We start from the raw sequence: 10,000 nt of genomic DNA, 5'->3' as shown, positions 1-10,000 counted from the left end.
TCATCTAGTTTGACCTCCTGCAGGCCTCACCCCGTGTTCCATACTAATGTGAATTGTAACCCAAACTAGTCAAAATCGACCACTTTAGCAAAGCAGGGCAGTCTGCTGAACACCTAAACAGAGCGAATGGGTCTGTGCTCCTGAAGTCTTTGCCCTCCATGTGTCACTAGCTGCCAGGGGAGAGCTCATTCAGACCCTGCTCACACCTAGAAACCACTGGATGGATCCACGTGTGAATCTGGCACCAGCTGGATGTTTGTCATGGCCTAGGTCAAGGGTAGTCAATTATTTTTCGTCAAGGTCCAAATATTTTGGTCAAGGTCCAGACTCCAGAGAAACATTTTTCACACCACAATAACAATATGATCATAAGTAAATAAAAAGATTTCAGGTTCCATTCAAAAGCATCTGGCAGTCTGGATTTGGCCCAGGGTCTGCCTATTGACTACCCCTGGGCTAGCTCTTCCCATGTAATGCGCCACCTCCCCTGCCTCATCTTCTTAAATCACCACCACCACCCTGATCCTAATGTATAATGTGGAAATGGTTTTGGTGGACACATGCAAAATGGCACATACTGCAGCTGAACACTGGCAAGGATAGTGACCAGAAAAGCACGTACAGTTTTGCTCACTGTGTAAGAATGTGAATGCTGGGCCAACCCTGGCCACGCAGGTGCTCTGTGTCAGCTGTAAGCTGTGTGTATTTTAGGGTATAATTGTCATGTTCTTCTGGCCCAGATCTGGCCTGGGCACACATGGTGCTTATTCACCCCAGCTATATTCAGCATAAAATCCTTGAATGTTCTGTGAGGGATGGTGGGAATTCTTTTAAATACGCTTTTTAAACACAGCACCACCTACTGGCTGAACAGTATAATACAGTCAAGCATTCGATTCCATCTCCCCCTCTAAGCCCTGGTCTACACTACGGGGTTAGGTCGAATTTAGCCGCGTTAGGTCGATTTTAAAATTAATGCATCTACACAACCAACCCTGTTCCGTCGACCTAAAGGGCTCTTAAAATCGACTTCTGTACTCCTCCCCGGTGAGGGGAGTAGCACTAAAATTGACCTTGCTGGGTAGAATTTGGGGTAGTGCAGATACAATTCGACGGTATTGGCCTCCAGGAGCTATCCCAGAGTGCTCCAATGTGACCGCTCTGGACAGCACTTTGAACTCTGATGCACTAGCCACTAGCCACACAGGAAAAATCCCCAGGAAATTTTGAATTTCATTTCCTGTTTGGTCAGCGTGGCGAGCTCAGCAGCACAGGTGACCATGCAGTCCCCCCAGAATCGCAAACGAGCTCCAGCATGGACCGAAAGGGAGACACTGGATCTGATTGCTGTATGGAGAGAAGAATCTGTGCAGGCCAAACTCTGATCAAAAAGAAGAAATGCAAATATATTTGCCAAAATCGCACAGGGCATGGTGGAGAGAGGCTACACCAGGGACACACAGCAGTGCCACGTGAAAGTTAAGGAGCTCAGGCAAGCCTACCAAAAGACAAAGGAGGCAAATGGTCGCTCCCAGTCAGAGCCCCATACATGCCGCTTCTATGATCAGCTGCATGGCATTCTAGGGGCAGGACCCTACCACTACCCGACCACTGTCCGCAGACACCTGCAAGGGGGGAGTCTCACACAACAGGGAGGAGAATTTTGGGGATGAGGAAGAGGAGGAGGAGAATGCGCAGCAGGCAAGCGGTGAATCCGTTCTCCCCAGCAGCCAGGACCTTTTCATCACCCTGGAGCCAATACCCTCCCAAGGCGGGATCCCCGACCCTGAAGCCAGAGAAGGCACCTCTGGTGAGTGCACATTTGTAACTACAGTACAGGGTTTAAAAGTAATAGTGTTTAACATTTGATTTGCCCTGAAGAATCGGGATGCATTTGTGGCCTGTTCAGCTACTGGAAAAGTCTGTTAACGTGTCTGGGGATGGAGCGGAAATCCTCCAGGGACATCTCCATGAAGCTCTCCTGGAGGTACTCTGAAAGCCTTTGCAGAAGGTTTCTGGGGAGGGCTGCCTTATTTCATCCTCCTCAGTAGGACACTTTACCACGCCAAGCCAGTAGCAAGTAGTCTGGAACCATTGCAGCACAAAGCATGGCAGCAAGTGGTCCTGGCTTTTGGTCGCATTCAAGCAACATTCAGTCTATATCTTTCTGTGTTAGCCTCAGGAGAGCGATATCATTCATGGTCACCTGGTTGAAATAGGGGAATTTTTGTAAGGGAACAGTAAAAGGACCCCGTTCATGCCAGGCTGTTTGCGCTTGACTAAAAGGGATCATCCCGGAGAATAGCCACATGGTGGGGTGGGGTGGGGGGAGGTGTGTGCTGCACATCCACCCGAAAACTGCAGCCCCTCCTTTTAAATGTGAAACGCAACCGGCATTGCTTGCTATGGGAAAGGAGGGCACTATCAGTTTGAAACCATTCCCACGTGTTATGAAGGTGGAAGAAGCCAACCCCGTGTACCCTTTGGCTTACCATGGCTGCCTGGAAACCGAATTCTGTTCTCCAGACATGTGTGATGTGTCACCATACCGACAGGCGCTCAATATAAAAGGCAAAATGCGACCTTGTACCTAAAGCACATGTGCTGTCTGCTGTGAATTGCTTGATTCACTGTGAAAGAGTCTCCCTTTTGTTCTCAGAAATGTATCATCTTAAATTTTACTCTCCCTTTTTATCCCCCGACAGGTGCAAATGTTTCTATGCTCCCCCATCATCTCCGTCCCTGAGGTTATCGCAAATTAGAAGGCGAAAAAAACCGCAGTCGCGATGACATGATTTCCAAGCTCATGCAGTCCTCCCGCACTGATAGGGCACAGCTTAATGCATGGGGGCATTCAGTGGCAGAGGCCAGGAAAGCATTAAGTGAGCGCGAAGAGCAGAGGCAGGAGGCAATGCTGAGGCTAATGGGGGAGCAAATGGACATGATGAGGTGTCTGGTGAAGCCAGTACCGGATTTACCATGGTGCCAGTGGCGCCATGCCCACAGTCCAAAGGGGCCCCGGCCCGCCCTTCTCTGCCCCCCACCGTGGGGGCAGAAACTTACTGCTACTGGCTCCTGTGGCAGCCAAGCTCCGCCCCCAGCATGCTACATTCCCTCCCCTCCCCATCTCCCTGCTGCCAATCCGTCATTTGCCAGCAGGAGGGAGGGGGAAGAGCAGAACCTCAGCATGCTCGCTGCTCCAGGGAGGAGGTGGAGAAGAGGCGGAGGCAGAGGCGGGGCCTTGGGGAAGGGGCTGAAATAGGGGCATACCCCCTCCAGCCCCCTGCTGTGAGCACCTCCATGACCCCAGCCCACACCCCCAGCCCTCTGCCCACTCTGACCCCCCAGACCCCTGCACCCCCCTCACACACACCCAGCCCCCTGCCCTGACCCCTGCACCCCCCATACCCCATCCCCAGATTCCTGAACCCTCCCACATCCCCACCCCCATCCTGAACACCACACAGGAGCTCATGCCCCCCATTCCCACCTGCACCCCTCGCACCAAACAGGAGCTGCCCCAGGTAAGAGCTCCATACCCCAACCTCCTGCCCCAGCCCTGAGCCCCCTCTCTCACCCTAGCTCCTGGCCAGACCCCACACCCCAACTTTTTTTTTACAATATTTGGAAAGATCATTAAGTGGTCCATCGAGACCCTCTGCGATTTTCAAGTGGTCTGTGGAAAAATAAGTTAGACTGCAAGATACCTCACTTTATCAAGGTACTTCACTTTATTTTCATTTCCTTGCTATTACTTATAGGAGGAGGATGAAGAAAAAAAGAATGAAAAACAGGGGGGAGATAAGAGAGAATGTTCTTTTTCTTGGCTGGGTCCCAAGGAGAGCCCCCCAAAATGAAGCTGATCAGAGGGCTGGGGGGGCCCACTAACTCTAAATCCACCACTGGCTATCATGTCACCTGGGCTGGGGATACTGTGTCAGCTGATCCCCACAGTCTCCAACCTACCTGGGCAGTACAGCAGACATGGCCCTGCCCGTTAGCTCCTCTCCACTCCCTAGCCCACCCACCCCTTGCTTCCCACCGCTTAAGGCTTAGCCCTCTCACTTTTAAAAATGATTTCTTGCCCCTCCCCCTCAGGCTTTTCTCACATCCCTGTTGCCCGGTATCCAGTTTTAGGCTGGAAACTCCAGTAGAAAACAGGACCTGAGTGTCCGGTTAGCAGTGATGACTGGAAACTAAAAGTCCGGTTATAGGAGTAACCACATTAGCCGCCGCTCCTCCCACTCCCAGCACCCACCCCAGAGGGCTGGAAGAGAACCTGTCCTGCAGCTGCTGGATGTCACTGAGTGTGGGGGAGTCAGGGTCCTGCACCCCCCACTTGCTGCGATTCACCATGACTCTCAGCCAGCCAGCAAATCAGAAGGTTTACTAGTCAACAGAAACACAGTCAAAGCAGAGCTTGTAGGTATGGAAAACAGGACCCCTCAGTCAGGTCTGTCTTGTGGGGTAGGGAGCCCAGACACCAATGCTGGACCTCCCTCCATTTCCCCAGCCAGCTCCAAACTGCAACCCCCCTCCAGCTCCATCTCTGTCCTTTGTCTCTTTCCCAGGCCAGGAGGCCACCTGGTCTCTTTGTTCTCCAACACCTTCAGTTGGCATCTTGCAGGGGAGGGGCCCAGGCCATCAGTTGCCAGGAGACAGGGTGTCAGCCATTCTCTGTGCAGACAGCATCACACCTGCCTAGGGCTCTGCAACAATCACACACCCTTATCCCACCACCTAGATACTTAAGAAATGCACAGGGAAAACTGAGGCACCCACACAGTATTCAGAGAAAACTGTAAGAACATTCCCACTTTGTCACACTGGAGGAGGTGCAGCTCAGTGCAGAGAGAGACGAAGAGAATGGGCTAGTACAGGGGAGACGGTAGGTACCCGCTCTATGTGGGCAGGGGGAATCCTGTTTTCCCCCTCCTCAGCCCTGCTATGCTTGCAGTTTACCCCAGCCCCTCCCTTGCTCCAAGGACCAACCCTAGCTCCTGCCCCACTGTGCTTTTGCCCCCAGCCCCTTTTACAATCATTTCCTAGGGGGCCAAAAATATGTTCCCAGGCCCACAAAAAGTTAATCCAACCCTGGGTGGAGCTGCAGGAAAGCCAACAAGAGCACAGACCCCGCTGCATCCGTTGTATAACCGCCTGCCCTCCCCCCCAAAGTTCCATATCCTCCTCACCCAGATGCCCAAGAACGCAGGGTGGGAGGCTCTGGGCACCCACCCAGCCACTCCACTCCAGAGGATGGCCCAAGCAACAGAAGGCTGTCATTCAAACAGTTTTGATTTGTAGTGTGGCTACAATAAGCAATGCGGCCTTGTCCTTCCCTCCTCCTCCACCCGGGCTACCTTGTCAGTTATCTCACTTTTTTTTTTTAAATTAATAAAGGAAGAACGCATGGTTTCAAAACAATAATTAGTTTATTTCCTTTGCCAGCTGTGATTGAAGGAGGGAGGGTGGTTGGCTTACAGGGAATTAAAATCAACAAAGGGGGCAGGTTTGCAGCAAGGAGAAACACACACAACTGTCACACCGTAGCCTGGCCAGTCATGAAACTGGTTTTCAAAGCCTCTCTGATGTGCAGCACGCCTAGCTGCTCTCTTCTAATCGCCCTGGTGTCTGGCTGCTCAAAATCGGCCACCAGGCCATTTGCCTCAACCTTCCACCCTGCCATAAACGTTTCCCCCTTACTCTCACAGATATTATGGAACACACAACAAGCAGCAATAACAATGGGAACGTTGGCTGCGCTGAGGTCTAACCTAGTCAGCGAACACTGCCAGCGAGCTTTTAGACATCCAAAGGTGCATTCTACCACCATTCTGCACTTGCTCAGCCTATAGCTGAACTGCTCCTTACTACTGTCCAGGCTGCCCCAAGGATAACTATTGGCTTTTCAACATCCCAAGTGGTAATTTTCTGGTCTGGGAAGTAAGTCCCTTCTTGCAGCTGCTCGAACAGCCCAGAGTTCCTAAAGATGTGAGCATCATGCACCTTTCCCAGCCATCCCATGCTGATATCGGTGAAACATCCCTTGTGACCCACCAGTTCTTGCAGCACAATTGAAAGTGCCCCTTGCAGTTTACGTACTGGTTGGCAAGGTGGTCCAGTGCCAAGATAGGGATATACGTTCCGCCTATCACCCCACCACAGTTAGCACATTGCAGCAAAGCCATCCAGTATGACCTGCACATTTCCCAGAGTCACTACCCTTGATAGCAGAACATCAATGATTGCATTGACTGCTTGGATCACAGCAGTCCCCACAGTAGATTTGTCCACTCCAAATTGATTCCCAACTGACCGGTAGCGGTCAGGCGTTGCAAGCTTCCACAGGGCTATCGCCACTCACTTCTCAACTGCCAAGGCAGCTTCAGGGCAGGGGAAAGCAACTCACAAAGTTCAAGGAAAGTGGCCTTAGGCATGCGAAAGTTTCGCAGCCACTGTGAATAATCCCATACCTGCAACACTATGCAGTCCCACTAGTCTGTGCTTGTTTGCCGGGCTCAGAATCGGTGTTCCTTGTGCTGCCATCTCTTAGCCAGGTTCTGCACATACTGCAGGATAATCTGTGAGGTGTTTACAATGCTCACAACAGCAGCGGTGAGCTGAACGGGCTCCTTGCTTGCCATGCTATGGCATCTGCATGGGTAACCCAGGAAAAAAGGCATGAAACGATTGTCTGCCATTGCTTTCACAGAGGGAGGGGAGACTGACGACATGTACCCAAAACCACCCGCGACAATGTTTTTGCCCCATAAGGCATTGGGAGCTTAACCCAGAATTCCAATGGGCAGCAGAGACTGCAGGAACTGTGGGATAGCTACCCGCAGTGTACCGCTCAGTGAGTCAATGCCAGCCATGGTATTGAGGATGCACTCTGCCAACTTAATATGCTTAGTGGGGACATACACAATCGACTGTATAAAAACGATTTCTAAAGATCGACTTCTATAAAATCGACCTAATTTTGTAGTGTAGACATACCCTAAGTTCTACATCCCTCCTTTCACAGTATCCAGAGTGGCTTACGATCAGAAGGGCCAACCTCAGGGCAGACTGTCAAACATAGGGCACACATCCCAAACTGGTGGGATGTTCCATAATTAGATTTCACCAACCCAGTAACAAATGTGAACTCCTAAAGCACTGTAACAGTCTTACCATGGAGTCACAGACAGTCCCCTTGGGCACTGTGACGTTATTGACATAAGCTGGGACCGTATAGATCATTGTTGCAACCAAAGTCCTGTAGTGGCACCAAATCTTGTATAAAGGGGGCTCAAAGAAGGAGTCTCAGACAAGGTTATGGTTTGCTGGTTATGATTATGCTGTCTATACGTTTGTATCATTTTTGTACTTAAAGTTATGAATATTGGCTCTATACTGTCTGTATTTCAAACTTATGCTATGCTTCTGAGTGACACCCCAGACAAGTTGGTGTCAGCTCTGCCTAGCCTGCTTGATGGCCCCTTAAGGACCATCAGCTATACAACTGACCCACTGAGAGAAGGCAGACATGCCTTGGGACTCAGCAAGGTGTGCAGGGACCTACCTATGGACAGAACTCTGAGGTTTTTCCAGGCCGTGTGATGGACAGCTTGTCTTTGGGACCAAGAAAGAAAGACCACACAGCAAGAGAATATAAAAAGCTGCTGCAGCTCCTCCATCTTGTCTTCAATCCTGCTTCTTACCTCTGGAGGAACTTTGCTACACTGAAGCTTTGAACCAAGGACTGAAAGACCCGTCCCAGCTGTGGATGTACTCCAGAGACTTGATGTGAACCTGCAGTTTATTCCATCCCTGCTGCAAGCCTGAACCAAGAACTTTGCCATTACTGTATGTAACTGATTCCAGTTAACCAATTCTAGCTCTCATCTATATCTTTTCCTTTTATGAATAAACCTGTAGATTTTAGATTCTAAAGGATTGGCAACAGCGTGATTTGTGGGTAAGATCTGATTTGTATATTGACCTGGGTCTGGGGCTTGGTCCTTTGGGATGGAGAGAACCTTTTGACTTTTACTGGGGTATTGGTTTTCATAACCATTTGTCCCCATAATGAATGGCACTGGTGGTGATACTGAGAAACTGGAGTGTCTCAGGGAATAGCTTGTGTGACTTGTGGTTAACCAGTGGGGTAAAACCAAAGTCTTCTCTGTTTGGCTGGTTTGGTTTTCCTTGGTGTGCACAGAACCCCAGCCTTGGGCTGTAACTGCCCTGCTTGAAGCAATTTGTCCTGAATTGGCACTCTCAGTTGGGTCCCGCCAGAACCAGCATCGTTACAGGCACTCATCCCGATATCAAGTGGTACCAGAACATCCCGATATCAAGGATGGTACAAAAACATTCCCCAAGGATAACAGAAACACACTGACCCCTCCTAAAAGCAAAGGTCAGGATGACAGTACATAACTTGTTTATATCAGGATATAAAGATATATATCAGAGGGAGTATCTTTGGCCAGCCTAGGGGGCAGTGAAAAGTCCCTCCACTGACTGAGCTACGTCCATTGTCATGGGCATACATGTCTTAGTATCCTCGTAGAGTCTGCCACATGCTATTAGCATGCTTTGTGGACAATAAACCCAGCTGTTCAGACCTTAACAAATCTTGTGGTCACCGGGCAGTTTGCTCAAGGTCTGCTGTGCCAACAGTCTGCACAGAGCTGGGGCAGCACACAGGGAGAACACACAACCAAATATATAACCACACACACACACTCTCATAGAGTCTAAACACTAAATACGTTCTTCTAAGACAAATACCTATGTTGAACAAAACTAGCGTTCAGGTGAGCTGGTTTGGTTTCCGGCTATGAGTTTGTCTGCAGCTGAGAAGGTTGTTGGTCGTTGATCCTTTGATCACGCACACTCTGAATGCATCGTTTTTGTCTTTGTAAGTTGTTTCCGTGGTGAACTGGCCCATGCAGTTCAGAACGCTGTCAGGGCTAGTCAGGACTGTGCCAGGTGACTTGTGCTCTAGGGGGAGATGAGAGGAATTGTAAGTTCCTTCTGAGAGGACTGTGATGTCAGCTCCTGAGTCAGTTTTAAAGTCAGTGTTGCCATGAATATTCAGTTTCACTCTCCAGGAAGGCTCTGTGATAGATCCCAGAAACGATGGCTCTTGATTGTCTATAATACGAGCCAACTCCCTGACTGCTTTGGTGCATCAAACTGCTGAAAAATGTGCTTATTTTACGCATGTATTATACCATGCGCCTCTGGCTGAACAAACATCATCTCTTGGGATATGACTTTTTCCTCACCTTGTGCATGTAGGTTGCAATTTATCCCTCTCAGCCTGGGAGTTCTGTCTCTGTGTCTCAGTGGTTTCTGACAATGACTTTTAACAGTCAGGTGTCTGTTTATAGCTTCTAACCTAGTTTCGGGTTTTCAATTTGCTCCTGAGTTTTGTTTTGTTTAACTAATTCTGACTGCTTTGCTTTCTATATAGCTGTGAGGAGGGTTAAATCTCCTATCAGTTGTAGCTGCTGTGAAAGGTTTTATCTATTAACCCAATAACCAGCCTGTCTCTGATGTTTACAGATTTTGCATCCCCAAAAACCACAGTTTTCAGCCAATATATGGAGAGCTCTTATGAAATGTTCAGCATTTTCTCTGGTCCCTGAATTCTCTGATGAAAACATGCTCTTCCACAGACCACATTTCTCTGGGGTGTAAAGTATGCATCAGACATAGCCATGACCCTTTCATAGTCATCTTTGTGACTGTCTTCAATAACATCAAAGGATTTAAAGATATGCTCTGCTTGCTTCCCCATAGCATAGTTTAAAGAAGATACCTGTATATCTCCAGTTTCTTGGAGCAGTTCAAAATCTTGCAAAATATTGCTTCCATTGTAAGGTCTGTCAAAGCTGACGTTCTCCAGGGCACTGAAGAGTGGCATGTTGATGAGATCCTGCAACCTTTGTCGCTTTGTTCCTTCTGTTTCTGTTCTTAGTTTACATCCAACACCCTTCCTGTT

The sequence above is a fragment of the Lepidochelys kempii genome, chromosome 14, assembly GCF_965140285.1.
Source record: "Lepidochelys kempii isolate rLepKem1 chromosome 14, rLepKem1.hap1, whole genome shotgun sequence".
NCBI classification, from domain to species: Eukaryota; Metazoa; Chordata; order Testudines; family Cheloniidae; genus Lepidochelys; species Lepidochelys kempii.
This window is presented reverse-complemented; position numbering follows the sequence as displayed.